Here is a 6,738-nt window from a genome sequence, read left to right as displayed (position 1 = left end):
AGATTTGTCCAGAGGGGGTTTGCTTCTGCCTTCTTATGAGGCTGAGAGAATTTTCTCACCCAAGGTTCATGGCTGAGTGAGGTTCGAAGCCTGATCTCCAGAGTCATAATCCAATGCTCAAACCGTTATACCACACCAGCTGTAAAGGAAACACATACTGACATAACTATTCCATATGCTAATGTATATAAATCCATGCAATTTTAGAAATAATTATTATAATTAAAGAGTAAACAATACATCTAAGAACTTCCCAATATGAGGCCAAACTATTGGTCCAGCTGGTCTAGTCTTGGCTAGTCTGACTGGCAGAATTTCTCTGATACAGCTCTTTTCCATTGTCTGTCACCTGCACCTTTTAATTGAAGATGTCAAGGATTAAATTGGGGGCCTTCTGGTTGCACAGTTTTTCTCCTGCCATTGAGCCAAGGCCCTATTCTACCATAATGGGGAATACTGTGACCAGAGAACTTATATGCTTTCCCGCTGAGTCTGCTGTCCAAGTAGTTTAGGTTGGTGGATAGGACACAGAGCTCTGCTGCTCTCCCTTCTCTTTTAACACAGATGTGGACTGGTCAGCCCTTCACACAGAAGATAGTCTTCTGACATTTATCTGTAAGGGCTGTCTTCTGTAAAATAGGAAACACAAGTGACCCTAATGGATTCTAGGAGTTGTATTCAAAGAAGTAACTTTTTCATCATCTGTCATGGAAATGGGTCTTTCACAGCCACACTGCCTTCATACCTGTATCTGGAGATTCTTGGGACTAAGCCTTTTAAAGACAAATCACCGGCATGGTGTAATGGTTTGAGCACTGCATAATGACTCTGGTGACCAGGGTTCAAATTCTGGCTTGGTCATGAAAACCCACTGGGTAACCTTGAGGAGGTCATACTCTCTCAGCCTCAGAGAATGGCAATGACAAACACCCTCTGAAGTATCTTGCCAAGAAAACCCCAGCTTAGGGTCGGCCATAAGTTGGAAATGACTTGAAGGTACACAACAACAAAGACAACAACAACAGATGCTGGGCTACTGGGATGTACTCTCTGATCAAGCCCTTTGCTTTCACTTGTCTTACCAGAGATTCAGCCACTTGTCATCCATTGCCATCATTTCCACCCATTCCCCAGGAATGATGGCCGACAAGTGAATAAACACACAGAGGTGGGAGAAGATGTTCAGAGAACTGGCAGCTTGCTTCTAATCACCTTTACTCAGAATACAAAGATATAGCCATGTTAGTCTGTAGAATCAGTACGTAGAGATCTTGTAGCACCTTTGAGACTAACTGAAAGAAAGAAATTGGCAGCATGAGCTTTCATAGACTTCAATCTACTTCCTCAGATGCATTTGCAAATCCATCTGAGGAAGTAGAATGAAGTCTACGAAAGCCAATTTCTTTCTTTCAGTTAGTCTCGAGGTGCTACAAGATCGCTTTACTCAGAATATTTAAGCATGTAGATTCAGTGCTTGGGACATGAATGCTGAAACCATCCAGAACTGAACAGAACAAGGATAATGCTGTATGGGTCTATCCTATCATAGTTCAATGATAAATTAAAAAGTGCATAACAGTAACTTTCCACCAGTAACAGCATTCATGTTCATAGCCTGAATTACAGTGAAGCATGATGGTGTGAGAGTTCTCATTTAACGCCATCTACTGGTTCCTGAGCATTGGAGAGAGCAGGCTGTGATATCTTGCCAGCAGAGGTCACTTTCCCACCACAAACCTTTTGCCTTCCTCATCCAACCATGTAACTCTTTCTACATAAAATTCTGTTACTCGCCTCTGTTCTGAAAAACCATTTCAGGTGTATATACTGTACTCTTCTCTCCCTAGAGCATATTCCAAGAGTTAGCACTTGAACTACAACTCCCGTAATCCTTCAGCCAGTATCAGAACTTGGGCATTTTACTTTTTGGATGACAGTGCCCAGAATCCCCTAGTCAGCATGACCACGCTAGCTGGGAGATTCTTGAAGTTCTCATTTAAAGAAAAGAAAAGCATTTTCAGGATCTGCTGCATTTCTTCCGATTCCTACCAAACTGGTACAAAACATCAAAACAAACAAGTGTGGTATCTGTAAAAGTTAAGTCTGAAAAGGCAGCCCTTTGGTGTTATAAAGGACATTGGACATGCCAGAAGACCACCTCGCTAGGCTTTGTTTAGATGACAGTGGCAGAAAGGTGGTTGGTTTAAGCTATCTCTAGACTTATTAACCTCTAAAGCCCTTATGACAGATTCTTTTTTTCATACCTGGAGTTAAAAACAAGCTGAGGTACTGGATCTATAAGATGGATAATATTCAGGATTTAGTTTCAATCAGATCTTCAAAATTTTCTCCATTGATATCATCTGTTGAAATCAAATCACAAAAGAGCTCAATACTTGCAATTTTTTTGCTTTGCCTCTCTGAGAACTGCATTCACAGAATTACGTTTCCAAACTATGCCAACATCTGTTTTGGATGCCAGATATAGAAATTGTCTGAGAAATTTAAGCCTCTTCATTTGTACCGTGGGAGAGATAGAGGATATTGCACACTATTTACTCTACTGCTAGTTTTATCAAAAACCCCAGGAAGAGATTCTCGGGACAGATTTTGACTTACAGGGTAAGAGCTTTTACATATAACTATGCCTGCTATCAGACTGTGATCCATGTATCACACATAAAATAACCTTATTTGCTAGATCTGATAAAAGTATCCATGCTTGTTAGTTTAAATATATTGATATGGACTGTGCAAGGGATTTATTAATCTGATTGCTTTGTATACATGTATGTACAGTGCACCCGTGCCATATGCAAGTGCTCCATATGTGGCTTTTAGCCTATGCAGAAGCTGCATGGGGGAAAAACAATGGTGTGTGTGCTCATGGCACATGGACCGTGCCACACTACAGGTTTGCACCCCATTATTTTCAATGGGGCACAAGCAACACAACTTTCCCCTTACATAGGGAAGTCTGGAACAGATCCCCCGCATAAGGGAAGGGTCCACTGTATTCTTTTACTGGATTTGTAATGGCTTTTAGTCAAATACAATAAATGACTGACTGACTACCAAATTGGGGCTCTTATAGGTTATTACCAAGCTTGTTGTGCCTTCAAGCCATTTCTAACTTAAGGTGAACCTATCACAGGGGTTTCTGGAGCTGAGAGTATGTGACTCACACAAACTCTCCCAGTGGTTTTCCATGGTTGAATGGGGAATCGAACACTGACCTGCAGTCCAAAACTGAACCCACTATACCACACAAGTGGGAAACTAGTTGTTTTTAATGATATTAACACATAATGTTTTCTAGGTTTTTTTTCTTTTCTCTTTTTTTAAATCGCTACCTCTAGCAGAATTTTCATATTAGTTTTGGCAGGAATTTCCCAGATTTGATGCCATCTGGTCACACTGGAAGTGGCATTGCATTGCTTCTGCTCAGTATGGCTGCATCTGCACTGCAGAAATAATCTGGTTTGACACCACTTTTACTGCCATGGCTCAGTGCTATGAAATTCTGGGAACTGTAGTTTTGTGAGATATTTATTCCTCTGTCACAGAGCTCTGGTGGCACAACAAACTACAATTCCTAGGATTCCACAGTATTGAGCCATGGCAGTTAAGGTGGTGTCAAACCAGATTATTTCTGCAGTACGGTTGCAGCCTTTCTTTCCAAATTTTTGGCCATTTTGTAAGGATTGGGGGTTCTGCAGGTGGCCATGGTAAACAGCCACTTTGTGGGTGATTTTGGTGTATTTATAGCTATTTGAGGATGAAAAACCGACCTGGATATCATCTGAGAAGGGGAAAAAAAATTAGTCTGAGAGGGTGATTTGAAGGTCTCCCAGGGATCTATGGAGTTGGAAGAAGAGGGATGGAGGGCTACATGTTGCACTTTCCACAGCCTTGCTCTGGAGTAAACCCATTGATTTCAGTTTCTGAGCAGAGGAGGGGGTTGTATTGATCCACTGCAGTAAAACCAAGAGATTCCCAATCCAACGGCATCTTAAAGACTGTGGTGCATTTATTATGGCAAAAGTTTGTGTGGATGAATTTCTTATAACATAAGGTGAAAAAACAGGCTGAAGTTGAAATAACCAGTTGTGAAAATAAGGCTTTTGCATAACATACAGCTCTGAGAGTCAGCTCTACCCCTACCACCCTTTGCATCAGTCCCAGTCATTTTCAGGGACTTCCCATTTCTGCTGCAGCTGCTCAGTCAGTGGGAAATGGGTAGCTAGAAAAATCTGGAAACTTACCATCTCCTGGGAGACAGAAAAACCTATTAGTCAGAAATTAGTCACACATGACTAATGAAAGTGGGAGTTACATGCCCTAACCGCTGAATTTCTGGTGAGTCATGGGGTGAGGAAAAGTAGCAAGTTGAATGGCCACTTTTTCCTCTGTCTGGGTTCCTGAACTTTTAACCAAGATGGTGATGTTGTAGTAATAGCTATAAGCCATGGATTTTAAAAATATTAAGAAGAGCTGTGCTACAGACAGACAGCCTTCTCATTGCCTTTGCCTTTTGCTTTATCATTTTATGGTGTTACTGCCTTTGAATGAATTGGTTTATGAAGCAAGATGTGATGTGTTGTGTTGGTTTTGTTACAGTTTTGTTATTACTGTATACTGCTGCACAGATCAGGATGATGGATTGTATAGAACCATGCTTCTTAAGCTACCTGATATGATAGACCAGCAGTTATTTTTTTCTAACATGCCAGGGACTTGCACCATATTTCTGTCCATGGGCTGTAATTGACTCAGGGACCAGCACTGGTCAATGGACCTCTTCTTTTGAGTAATACTGTTGTTGTTGGCCCTTGAGTCATTTCCAACTTATGGTGACCCTAATGCAAACCTATCATGGGGTTTTCTTGACAAGAGGAGGCTTGCCATTGCCATCCTCTGAGACAGTGTGATTTGCCCAGGGTCACCTGAGGCTAAGAGTGTGACTTGCCTAGGCTTTGCATGGTGGTGCTGGGAATCGAACCTTGGTCTCCGAAGTCCTGGTCCAATACTCAAACCACTATGCTACACTGGCTCTGAGTACTGGTATTAGAAACGGCTAAAATTAATAGTAAGAAATAATGCCACAGGCAGAAGGAGATGGGCATTGGGAGCAGCAAATGTTGGATGGAGAAGAGCAAGATATTAGGGAATGTGAGTGCACCATACAACCTGTTCTACACCACTATGTACTGAAACAGACGGCCTGGTAAAGCTGTCTTCCAATAAAGCCATGCTCCCAAGATGTTTTGAAGCCGCCCAGCTGTTTTGATGTGGACGGCTTCAAGATGCTCTGGTGACTCACATTTATACACTGCATGCCACCAGAATGGCCTGCAGCCAGCTTCAAACTGCTGCAGGATGGGAAATGCCAGCTTTTTGCTGACTAAAAAAGGAGCAGATCTTTGCCCTAATCCAGCTTTCCGTGGGGGCGGCTTATTTCGCCCCTGTTACTTTGCTGCCTCTTTGGGTGCAGCAGAATACACACTAGTCTAGAAGTCAGAGTCACCTACCAATCTAATCAGCTTCGGGAAGCAGAATGTGGTGTGCATTTTGCTCTTTTTCCTTGGAAACCCATTGCTGAAAGGCCCATCCATCTCTTTCAGCATCCTGTTTGCCATAGCTGCTCGGGGTTTCTGGCAGGTCTTAATTCAACAAAGTAACTTTTCCTGACTCTGACCAGTGTGACCCTCCAGATGCCTTTTGGAATCCCCCAGGCAAGATGTGGAGGCAACCCCCCCTCCAGATCTATTGCCCGATGCAAAAACCAGGGCACAGTATATAGCCACCTAGACTAGTAGCTACTGATAACCTTATCCTCTGTGAATTTGTCTAATTCTCTTTTAAAACCAGCTAAGCTACAGACATCACCACATCCTGTGTCAATAAGTTCTGCATTTTCTTTTTATTATCCTGAATCTGCTACTATAACATTTTATCTAGTAAGCCTAGTATTATCAGAGAGAGAGAGAGATCCCTCTAGCCACATAATGGATAATTTTATAGGCTTTTATTGCAGTCCTCTTCAATCTTTTTCTATTTTTCTTTACTGAAAAAAGCCAGAAAACCTCAGCTTTTTCTCATAGTTATATTTCCCTCTATCCCTTTGATTACTTGGATTGCCATGTTCTGCTAATCTTCCAGCTCTGCAGTTTGATTTTTGAAATCAGGTTGATCAGAGCTATACATTCTAAATGAATGACTCCCGCAACAAAACATTTCAGTGTGCCATATTCAAGATTCTAGTCACTCCATTACATGCCTATACATTCACATTGTTTTTCTTTTTCTGTCCAGAAGGTACTCATTTTATGACCACTAAATCCTCACTGAGGTGGAGAGTTAGGGAAGAGGGCATCTAGTTAGGTGAAACAGGCATGTATTTGTTTAAAGCTATTGATATCGTACAGCCAGCCCTCCTTATCCATGGATTTTTTATCCATGGAGTCACGCCTTGAAAATGTTTTTTAAATATATAAATTCCAAAAGTAAACTTTGATTTTGATTTTGCCACTTTATACAAGGAACAACATTTTACTATGTCACTGTATTTAATGGTATTTGAGCATCCATGGATTTTGGTATCCATGGCGGGTGGTCTGGAACCAAACCCCAGGAGATTACCAGGGCCCACTGAATTGTCCCAAGGGAGAGTACAGCACAGTTTTAAAGCCACAAAACAGAGTCAAAATAAGACATAATACAACAATAAAATCAAAA

The sequence above is a fragment of the Sceloporus undulatus genome, chromosome 6 (genome assembly GCF_019175285.1).
Source record: "Sceloporus undulatus isolate JIND9_A2432 ecotype Alabama chromosome 6, SceUnd_v1.1, whole genome shotgun sequence".
In the NCBI taxonomy this organism is placed as follows: Eukaryota; Metazoa; Chordata; class Lepidosauria; order Squamata; family Phrynosomatidae; genus Sceloporus; species Sceloporus undulatus.
The sequence above is the reverse complement of the archived record's forward strand: the minus strand, read 5'-3'. Positions refer to the sequence as shown.